The sequence below is a fragment of the Micropterus salmoides genome, unplaced genomic scaffold, assembly GCF_014851395.1.
Source record: "Micropterus salmoides isolate LMB-PRFRI ecotype aquatic unplaced genomic scaffold, ASM1485139v1 Ms_hic_scaffold_2589, whole genome shotgun sequence".
Classification (NCBI taxonomy): domain Eukaryota; kingdom Metazoa; phylum Chordata; class Actinopteri; order Centrarchiformes; family Centrarchidae; genus Micropterus; species Micropterus salmoides.
In genome coordinates this window covers 1-9,810 of record NW_024041805.1, presented here as the reverse complement: position 1 = coordinate 9,810, position 9,810 = coordinate 1, and the positions used below count along the sequence as shown (strand labels likewise).

Sequence of the window (9,810 nt, the reverse complement as noted above, 5' to 3'; positions counted from 1 at the left end):
GTTAGCCTAAATGAATCCACCCCTCCCAGTCATATTAATGCTCACATTCCTCGAGGCACAGGCCGAGGAGGTGGAGTTGCAGCCATCTTCGACTCTAGCCTACTAATCAGCTCTAAACCTAAATTAAATTATAACTCATTTGAAAGCCTTGGTCTTAGTCTTTCACACCCAAGTTGGAAATCACTGCAACCAATTCTTTTTGTTATAGTGTACCGAGCACCTGGTCCGTACTCTGAATTCTTATCTGAATTTGCAGAGTTTTTGTCAACTTTAGTCCTTAAAACGGACAAAGTTATTATTGTAGGGGATTTTAATATTCATGTGGACGTTGAGAATGACAGCCTCAGTACTGCGTTTATCTCTCTGTTAGATTCCATTGGCTTCTCTCAGAGTGTTCATGAACCGACTCACTGTTTTAACCACACCCTCGACCTTGTTTTGGTATACGGTGTTGAAATTGAACATTTAATAGTGTTCCCACAGAATCTCTCTTTATCTGACCACTGTTTGATAACTTTTGAGTTTGTATTGCTGAACTACACGCCATTGGGCAAAATTTCTATACAAGATGTCTGTCTGATAGTGCTGTAGCTAAATTTAAGGATGCAATTCCATCAGCTCTAAATTCATTATCAAGTCACAACGTAACGGAGGACTCCTATGCTAATTTCAGTCCCTCCCAAATCGATCATCTTGTTGATAGTGCTGCAGGCTTGTTGCGAATGACACTCGACTCTGTAGCCCCTCTAAAAAAGAAAATAATAAAACAAAGACAGTTAGCTCCATGGTATAATACTGAAACTCGCTAATTAAAGCAAATATCGCGGAAACTTGAGAGGAGTTGGCGTTCCACCAAACCTCTTCTGAAAAAGCCCAAACTTGATCCAGATTTTAGCCAACTATAGACCTATATCTAACCTTCCATTTCTCTCTAAGATCCTGGAGAAAGCAGTTGCTAAACAGCTGTGTGACTTTCTACAGAGCAATAGTTTATTTGAGGATTTTCAGTCAGGATTTAGAGTTCATCATAGCACAGAGACAGCACTGCTGAAAATTACTAACGACCTCCTCATTGCATCAGACAAAGGACTTGTCTCTGTACTGGTTTTATTAGATCTTAGTGCTGCATTTGATACCATTGACCATCAGATCCTATTGCAGAGACTGGAACATTTCATTGGCATTAAGGAACCGCTCTAAGCTGGTTTAAGTCCTATTTATCAGATCGATTTCAGTTTGTACATGTTAACAATGACTCCTCCATGCACGCCAAAGTTAGTCATGGAGTTCCTCAAGGATCTGTCCTCGGACCAATCCGGTTCACTTTATATATGCTTCCTTTAGGCAATATTATCAGGAAATATTCCATAAACTTTCATTGTTATGCAGATGATACTCAGTTATATCTATCGATCAAGCCAGATGAAACTAATCAGTTAGCTATACTTCAAATGTGCCTTCAGGATATTAAAACCTGGATGACCTGTAATTTCTAATGTTAAACTCAGATAAAACTGAAGTTATTGTTCTGGGGCCCAAGCACCTCCGTGATGCATTATCTAAAGATATAGTTTCCATTGATGGCATTGCCCTGGCCTCCAGCACCACTGTGAGGAATCTTGGAGTTATCTTTGATCAGGACATGTCGTTTAAGTCTCACATTGAGCAAATTTCAAGGGCCGCCTTTTTGTCACCGACGTAATATTGCGAAAATCAGGAACATACTGTCTAAAAATGATGCAGAAAAACTAGTCCATGCATTTGTTACTTCTAGGCTGGATTACTGCAATTCCCTATTATCAGGCTGCTCGTAAAAGTCCATTAAGACTCTTCAGCTGATCCAGAATGCTGCAGTACGTGTTCTGACAGGAACCAGGAAAAGAGATCACATTTCTCCTGTCTTAGCTTCTCTGCATTGGCTTCCAGTAAAATCCAGAATAGAATTTAAAATCATTCTTCTCACATAGAAAGCTCTTAATGGTCAGGCACCATCTTATCTTAAAGAGATCATAGTACCTTACTACCCCACCAGAGCACTGCGCTCCCAGATGCAGGGTTACTTGTGGTTCCTAGAGTCCCAAAAGTAGAATGGGAGCCAGAGCGTTCAGCCATCAAGCTCCTCTCCTGTGGAACCAGGTTCCAGTTTGGGTTCAGGAGGCAGACACCATCGCCACATTTAAGAGTTGGCTTAAGACTTTCCTCTTTGATAAAGCTTATAGTTAGGGCTGGCTCAGGTGAGTCCTGAACCATCCCTTAGTTATGCTGCTATAGGCCTAGATTGCCAGGGGACTTCCCATGATGCACTGAGGTCCTCTCTCCTCTAATTCCTCTCCCTCTCTACGCAACCTCGTCCCATTAGTGCATGTTACTAACTCAACTACTCCCCTTTCCGGTAGTCTAGTGCTTTCTTGTCCCTCTCCTCTCCTCTATCACTTCCTGCAGGTGTTTCTGGCTCTGGAGCTGTGTAGTCTGGATCTGTGGTTGCGAGTCACCTGCTGCCCCCGTGTTCCTGCTCGACACCCTCTGCTACAATTATTGTTACTAGTCTTATTGTATTATTGTTATTATAATCATTAACATTACGATTATTATCATTAACACTACTATAAATATCAGTACCACTTTTCATTTAGTCTATAGTATGTATCCCAAGCAAGCCACACACATTACCTTTACTGTCTGTACCTCTGTGTGTATATTGTGTAGGCTGCCTCCCCCCCCCCCTCTCTCTCTCTTCCTCGCTGTCCCTCCAATCCCTCTTCCTCTCTCTCTCTCTATCTCTCTCCTTCACCCCCAACCGGTCGAGGCAGATGGCCGCCCACCCTGAGCCATGGTTCTGCTGGAGGTTTCTGCCTCTTAAAAGGAAGCTTTTCCTTGCCTCTGTCGCCTAGTGCTTGCTCTTGGTGGGAATTGTTGGGCTTCTGTAAATAACATCACAGAGTACGGTCTAGACCTGCTCTTTTATGAAAAGCGCTGTGAGATAACTGTTGCTGTGATTTGGCGCTATAAATAAAATTGAATTGAATTGAATAGTGTGGATAAAAATGTTTATAAATATTTTGTATATAAAATAAGAGAGCACATGCACTTACATAGTGGTGTGTCTAAAGATGGACAATTCATTGCTTATTGTCATTACCATCAGTAATTGGAAGGTGGAAATTAGCCAGTTTGTTTGCATATTCACTGGGTTACTTCAGAAAGTACATATGACCATTTTAAACAGGCACCTGTGATGTTCTGACAGGTAGGGGGCACCCAGATTTGAACTGGGGACCTCTTGAACTGCAGTCAAATGCTCTACCACTGAGCTACACCCCTCTGACAACTTTAGCCATTGCTCATTGATAGTCTGGACAAAAATGTTTATAAATGTTTTGTATATAAAGCAAGAGAGCACATGCGTGTGTTTAAACACGGACAATTTACTGCTTAGCATCACCACTGATACAAATGTGAAAACTGGCCAGTGTGTTTGCATGTTCAATGGGTTACTTCAGCAAGTACATATGACCATTTTAGACAGGCATCTGCGATGTTAGCACAGGTAGGGGGCACCCAGAGTTGAACCTCTTGATCTGCAGTCAAATGCTCTACCACTGAGCTATACCCCCTCTGACAACAACATATCCATTTCTCATTAATACTGGCATGACAACCCAGAGTTGAGAGCAGGAGGCAGAGTCACAGTCTAACACACTTCTCTGCTCCTCCATTAATTTGTGAAAATCCTATAGTGACGGTGTCTGTCCCCAACCATCGAAATGATTTAAATCAAAGGTAAACAGAAGAGGAGCTGTGCATAAAAACCTCATAAAAATTAAAACCACAAGAGCAATAGTGCAAACGAATAGGAGAGTTAAATGTGGAAACTTAAACATCAGATCTCTCTCTTCTAAAGGTGTACTAGTAAATGAACTAATATCAGATTATGATATCGATTTATTTTGTCTTACTGAAACCTGGCTGGGTGATGGAGAATATGTTAGCCTAAATGAATCCACCCCTCCCAGTCATATTAATGCTCACATTCCTCGAGGCACAGGCCGAGGAGGTGGAGTTGCAGCCATCTTCGACTCTAGCCTACTAATCAGCTCTAAACCTAAATTAAATTATAACTCATTTGAAAGCCTTGGTCTTAGTCTTTCACACCCAAGTTGGAAATCACTGCAACCAATTCTTTTTGTTATAGTGTACCGAGCACCTGGTCCGTACTCTGAATTCTTATCTGAATTTGCAGAGTTTTTGTCAACTTTAGTCCTTAAAACGGACAAAGTTATTATTGTAGGGGATTTTAATATTCATGTGGACGTTGAGAATGACAGCCTCAGTACTGCGTTTATCTCTCTGTTAGATTCCATTGGCTTCTCTCAGAGTGTTCATGAACCGACTCACTGTTTTAACCACACCCTCGACCTTGTTTTGGTATACGGTGTTGAAATTGAACATTTAATAGTGTTCCCACAGAATCTCTCTTTATCTGACCACTGTTTGATAACTTTTGAGTTTGTATTGCTGAACTACACGCCATTGGGCAAAATTTCTATACAAGATGTCTGTCTGATAGTGCTGTAGCTAAATTTAAGGATGCAATTCCATCAGCTCTAAATTCATTATCAAGTCACAACGTAACGGAGGACTCCTATGCTAATTTCAGTCCCTCCCAAATCGATCATCTTGTTGATAGTGCTGCAGGCTTGTTGCGAATGACACTCGACTCTGTAGCCCCTCTAAAAAAGAAAATAATAAAACAAAGACAGTTAGCTCCATGGTATAATACTGAAACTCGCTAATTAAAGCAAATATCGCGGAAACTTGAGAGGAGTTGGCGTTCCACCAAACCTCTTCTGAAAAAGCCCAAACTTGATCCAGATGTTTTAGCCAACTATAGACCTATATCTAACCTTCCATTTCTCTCTAAGATCCTGGAGAAAGCAGTTGCTAAACAGCTGTGTGACTTTCTACAGAGCAATAGTTTATTTGAGGATTTTCAGTCAGGATTTAGAGTTCATCATAGCACAGAGACAGCACTGCTGAAAATTACTAACGACCTCCTCATTGCATCAGACAAAGGACTTGTCTCTGTACTGGTTTTATTAGATCTTAGTGCTGCATTTGATACCATTGACCATCAGATCCTATTGCAGAGACTGGAACATTTCATTGGCATTAATGGAACCGCTCTAAGCTGGTTTAAGTCCTATTTATCAGATCGATTTCAGTTTGTACATGTTAACAATGACTCCTCCATGCACGCCAAAGTTAGTCATGGAGTTCCTCAAGGATCTGTCCTCGGACCAATCCGGTTCACTTTATATATGCTTCCTTTAGGCAATATTATCAGGAAATATTCCATAAACTTTCATTGTTATGCAGATGATACTCAGTTATATCTATCGATCAAGCCAGATGAAACTAATCAGTTAGCTATACTTCAAATGTGCCTTCAGGATATTAAAACCTGGATGACCTGTAATTTTCTAATGTTAAACTCAGATAAAACTGAAGTTATTGTTCTGGGGCCCAAGCACCTCCGTGATGCATTATCTAAAGATATAGTTTCCATTGATGGCATTGCCCTGGCCTCCAGCACCACTGTGAGGAATCTTGGAGTTATCTTTGATCAGGACATGTCGTTTAAGTCTCACATTGAGCAAATTTCAAGGGCCGCCTTTTTGTCACCGACGTAATATTGCGAAAATCAGGAACATACTGTCTAAAAATGATGCAGAAAAACTAGTCCATGCATTTGTTACTTCTAGGCTGGATTACTGCAATTCCCTATTATCAGGCTGCTCGTAAAAGTCCATTAAGACTCTTCAGCTGATCCAGAATGCTGCAGTACGTGTTCTGACAGGAACCAGGAAAAGAGATCACATTTCTCCTGTCTTAGCTTCTCTGCATTGGCTTCCAGTAAAATCCAGAATAGAATTTAAAATCATTCTTCTCACATAGAAAGCTCTTAATGGTCAGGCACCATCTTATCTTAAAGAGATCATAGTACCTTACTACCCCACCAGAGCACTGCGCTCCCAGAATGCAGGGTTACTTGTGGTTCCTAGAGTCCCCAAAAGTAGAATGGGAGCCAGAGCGTTCAGCCATCAAGCTCCTCTCCTGTGGAACCAGGTTCCAGTTTGGGTTCAGGAGGCAGACACCATCGCCACATTTAAGAGTTGGCTTAAGACTTTCCTCTTTGATAAAGCTTATAGTTAGGGCTGGCTCAGGTGAGTCCTGAACCATCCCTTAGTTATGCTGCTATAGGCCTAGATTGCCAGGGGACTTCCCATGATGCACTGAGGTCCTCTCTCCTCTAATTCCTCTCCCTCTCTACGCAACCTCGTCCCATTAGTGCATGTTACTAACTCAACTACTCCCCTTTCCGGTAGTCTAGTGCTTTCTTGTCCCTCTCCTCTCTCCTCCTATCACTTCCTGCAGGTGTTTCTGGCTCTGGAGCTGTGTAGTCTGGATCTGTGGTTGCGAGTCACCTGCTGCCCCCGTGTTCCTGCTCGACACCCTCTGCTACAATTATTGTTACTAGTCTTATTGTTATTATTGTTATTATAATCATTAACATTACGATTATTATCATTAACACTACTATAAATATCAGTACCACTTTTCATTTAGTCTATAGTATGTATCCCAAGCAAGCCACACACATTACCTTTACTGTCTGTACCTCTGTGTGTATATTGTGTAGGCTGCCTCCCCCCCCCCCCCCCCTCTCTCTCTCTTCCTCGCTGTCCCTCCAATCCCTCTTCCTCTCTCTCTCTATCTCTCTCCTTCACCCCCAACCGGTCGAGGCAGATGGCCGCCCACCCTGAGCCATGGTTCTGCTGGAGGTTTCTGCCTCTTAAAAGGAAGCTTTTCCTTGCCTCTGTCGCCTAGTGCTTGCTCTTGGTGGGAATTGTTGGGCTTCTGTAAATAACATCACAGAGTACGGTCTAGACCTGCTCTTTTATGAAAAGCGCTGTGAGATAACTGTTGCTGTGATTTGGCGCTATATAAATAAAATTGAATTGAATTGAATAGTGTGGATAAAAATGTTTATAAATATTTTGTATATAAAATAAGAGAGCACATGCACTTACATAGTGGTGTGTCTAAAGATGGACAATTCATTGCTTATTGTCATTACCATCAGTAATTGGAAGGTGGAAATTAGCCAGTTTGTTTGCATATTCACTGGGTTACTTCAGAAAGTACATATGACCATTTTAAACAGGCACCTGTGATGTTCTGACAGGTAGGGGGCACCCAGATTTGAACTGGGGACCTCTTGAACTGCAGTCAAATGCTCTACCACTGAGCTACACCCCCTCTGACAACTTTAGCCATTGCTCATTGATAGTCTGGACAAAAATGTTTATAAATGTTTTGTATATAAAGCAAGAGAGCACATGCGTGTGTTTAAACACGGACAATTTACTGCTTAGCATCACCACTGATACAAATGTGAAAACTGGCCAGTGTGTTTGCATGTTCAATGGGTTACTTCAGCAAGTACATATGACCATTTTAGACAGGCATCTGCGATGTTAGCACAGGTAGGGGGCACCCAGAGTTGAACCTCTTGATCTGCAGTCAAATGCTCTACCACTGAGCTATACCCCCTCTGACAACAACATATCCATTTCTCATTAATACTGGCATGACAACCCAGAGTTGAGAGCAGGAGGCAGAGTCACAGTCTAACACACTTCTCTGCTCCTCCATTAATTTGTGAAAATCCTATAGTGACGGTGTCTGTCCCCCGACCATCGAAATGATTTAAATCAAAGGTAAACAGAAGAGGAGCTGTGCATAAAAACCTCATAAAAATTAAAACCACAAGAGCAATAGTGCAAACGAATAGGAGAGTTAAATGTGGAAACTTAAACATCAGATCTCTCTCTTCTAAAGGTGTACTAGTAAATGAACTAATATCAGATTATGATATCGATTTATTTTGTCTTACTGAAACCTGGCTGGGTGATGGAGAATATGTTAGCCTAAATGAATCCACCCCTCCCAGTCATATTAATGCTCACATTCCTCGAGGCACAGGCCGAGGAGGTGGAGTTGCAGCCATCTTCGACTCTAGCCTACTAATCAGCTCTAAACCTAAATTAAATTATAACTCATTTGAAAGCCTTGGTCTTAGTCTTTCACACCCAAGTTGGAAATCACTGCAACCAATTCTTTTTGTTATAGTGTACCGAGCACCTGGTCCGTACTCTGAATTCTTATCTGAATTTGCAGAGTTTTTGTCAACTTTAGTCCTTAAAACGGACAAAGTTATTATTGTAGGGGATTTTAATATTCATGTGGACGTTGAGAATGACAGCCTCAGTACTGCGTTTATCTCTCTGTTAGATTCCATTGGCTTCTCTCAGAGTGTTCATGAACCGACTCACTGTTTTAACCACACCCTCGACCTTGTTTTGGTATACGGTGTTGAAATTGAACATTTAATAGTGTTCCCACAGAATCTCTCTTTATCTGACCACTGTTTGATAACTTTTGAGTTTGTATTGCTGAACTACACGCCATTGGGCAAAATTTCTATACAAGATGTCTGTCTGATAGTGCTGTAGCTAAATTTAAGGATGCAATTCCATCAGCTCTAAATTCATTATCAAGTCACAACGTAACGGAGGACTCCTATGCTAATTTCAGTCCCTCCCAAATCGATCATCTTGTTGATAGTGCTGCAGGCTTGTTGCGAATGACACTCGACTCTGTAGCCCCTCTAAAAAAGAAAATAATAAAACAAAGACAGTTAGCTCCATGGTATAATACTGAAACTCGCTAATTAAAGCAAATATCGCGGAAACTTGAGAGGAGTTGGCGTTCCACCAAACCTCTTCTGAAAAAGCCCAAACTTGATCCAGATGTTTTAGCCAACTATAGACCTATATCTAACCTTCCATTTCTCTCTAAGATCCTGGAGAAAGCAGTTGCTAAACAGCTGTGTGACTTTCTACAGAGCAATAGTTTATTTGAGGATTTTCAGTCAGGATTTAGAGTTCATCATAGCACAGAGACAGCACTGCTGAAAATTACTAACGACCTCCTCATTGCATCAGACAAAGGACTTGTCTCTGTACTGGTTTTATTAGATCTTAGTGCTGCATTTGATACCATTGACCATCAGATCCTATTGCAGAGACTGGAACATTTCATTGGCATTAATGGAACCGCTCTAAGCTGGTTTAAGTCCTATTTATCAGATCGATTTCAGTTTGTACATGTTAACAATGACTCCTCCATGCACGCCAAAGTTAGTCATGGAGTTCCTCAAGGATCTGTCCTCGGACCAATCCGGTTCACTTTATATATGCTTCCTTTAGGCAATATTATCAGGAAATATTCCATAAACTTTCATTGTTATGCAGATGATACTCAGTTATATCTATCTGTCAAGTGCATTCACTTTAGTGAAGTTCAACCCTGCAGTTTCCCCCACTTGATAGGGTATGCTTGCCTCTGAAGGTTTGGACTGGATTTTACTCAATGACCAGGAATCAATTCTTTCTTTTCCTTCTTTTATTTGAAAGTTGTCGTAGCCATAAGCAGGTAAAAAACCTTAAATACAAACACAAGTAAATCAATGAAACACATAATAAACTCAGGTAACCATAATAACCATCACCATCCAACATCAAAATACTTATTTTAAATCACTGCTCACATAATTTAACTTTAAATCCTAACAACTTTAACCCTCTACAATCCTACACTTACAGTTTTTCCCTTTTAAACTTTACAATACATTACTTTTAACCATGCTTCAAATCTCCATGATGTTAAATGTACAACACTTTAGTT

The 9,810-nt window shown here is 41.0% G+C and overlaps 2 non-coding genes across 2 annotated transcripts; both read right to left on the bottom strand.

The window, feature by feature from the left end:
- Positions 1-3,249: 3,249 nt before the first annotated feature.
- Positions 3,250-3,321, bottom strand: trnac-gca. The gene has a single exon. It is a non-coding gene; the product is annotated as a tRNA-Cys (tRNA).
- A 3,927-nt stretch (positions 3,322-7,248) lies between these two features.
- Positions 7,249-7,320, bottom strand: trnac-gca. Its single transcript has one exon. It is a non-coding gene; the product is annotated as a tRNA-Cys (tRNA).
- Between the last annotated feature and the right edge of the window lie 2,490 nt (positions 7,321-9,810).